At 40.0% G+C, this 1,228-nt stretch overlaps 1 long non-coding RNA gene across 1 annotated transcript in view; it reads left to right on the top strand.

Annotated features, from left to right (window-relative positions):
• Positions 1-488: 488 nt before the first annotated feature.
• The window catches only part of LOC116701560 (uncharacterized), a 1,275-nt gene continuing 535 nt past the window's right edge, over positions 489-1,228 (top strand). The window contains exons 1-2 of the long non-coding RNA XR_004334947.1: positions 489-521; positions 651-733. This is a non-coding gene — a long non-coding RNA (uncharacterized LOC116701560). The remainder of the gene's footprint in view (positions 522-650; positions 734-1,228) is intronic.

The raw sequence follows: 1,228 nt of genomic DNA on the forward strand, positions 1-1,228 counted from the left end.
ATATATATATATATATATAAATAATTTTATCTGTGTGGAAATACTGCTTTGTTCTGCTACTGGCTCACAAATGTTCTCTTAACGTAGGCCAAAGCCATGGAGCAATTTCGGCAGCTGATGGACACTTCCAGCATTGAGACAGAAGACAATGCAAGCATCCACAAAAGGCAGCGTAGACGCCCAAGGAAGTCCGGGATAGAATTTTCAAGCAATGGTAAGATGTTAAGTATAGACTAGACTACATTTACACAATTCAAATATGCTTTTTGCAATTGGTACAAATTATATGGTCTTTTTTTTCAGATGAATCCATTCCACAACCGGGAAACCTAGGACAGAGCGTGTGGTTGGAAGCCCTGTCTGGAAGTTAACATGTACGCATGCATTTAAGAAACCAGAGTCATATTTCCTACCATGGAGCTACTGGTGTTCAACATGGTGCATATCATGTAACTGTTCTGATGTTTGTCTCTTCCTACCTTTTTCCGGTCAGCAGATATCACTGCCTATACCACCTGCATGTGTAAGTCTTTTTTACCATTTTTTAGCAATTGTCAATCTTTTGCAATGGCATTTGTAAGGAACCTATCATAAATGAACTGACCAATATTCATATCTAATTTCTTTTTAGATGTGTCAACATCATGCAGGAAACCAGCTGGTCGCCCAGAGCTGGATGAGTCTATGGTGATGCAAGCTCGGCCTGCCACTTCATCTTGGGACCCAGTTGAAGGTACAGTTTCTTTGAATTTTTCATTTGCCATTAAATCCAATTTAATGACAAGTAACTCGAGAGTAACATAACTCATCCCACAGAGGGAGGTGGCTCAGCCATCGGGATGGAAATGAGAGGTAAAAAACACTCACTTAAGTTGTTCACATCTCTGACCTGATACAGCTGCGTACATCCTCACGTAGTCTGAGATCAACAGGCCAGAGACTATTAGTTGTTCCCCTTACACATTTTAAAACTAGGGGGGACCGTTCATTTCAGGTTGTTGCACCGAGGTTGTGGAACGCTTTGCCTCCTTCCATGCGCTGCTTAGATTGTGTGGAAAACTTTAAAACTCAGTTGAAAACTCTGCTTTTTAAAGAGGCTTTTAACTAGATTGTAAGGTGGTTAGGCTGTTCTTATGTGTAAGTGTTATTCTTTTGTTTTTTGTGATGCATTGTATTTATGAGACTTGTTAATGCTTCCTTTTGTTGTGAAGCACTTTGTGATCTTCAT

The sequence above is a fragment of the Etheostoma spectabile genome, chromosome 14 (genome assembly GCF_008692095.1).
Source record: "Etheostoma spectabile isolate EspeVRDwgs_2016 chromosome 14, UIUC_Espe_1.0, whole genome shotgun sequence".
NCBI lineage: Eukaryota > Metazoa > Chordata > Actinopteri > Perciformes > Percidae > Etheostoma > Etheostoma spectabile.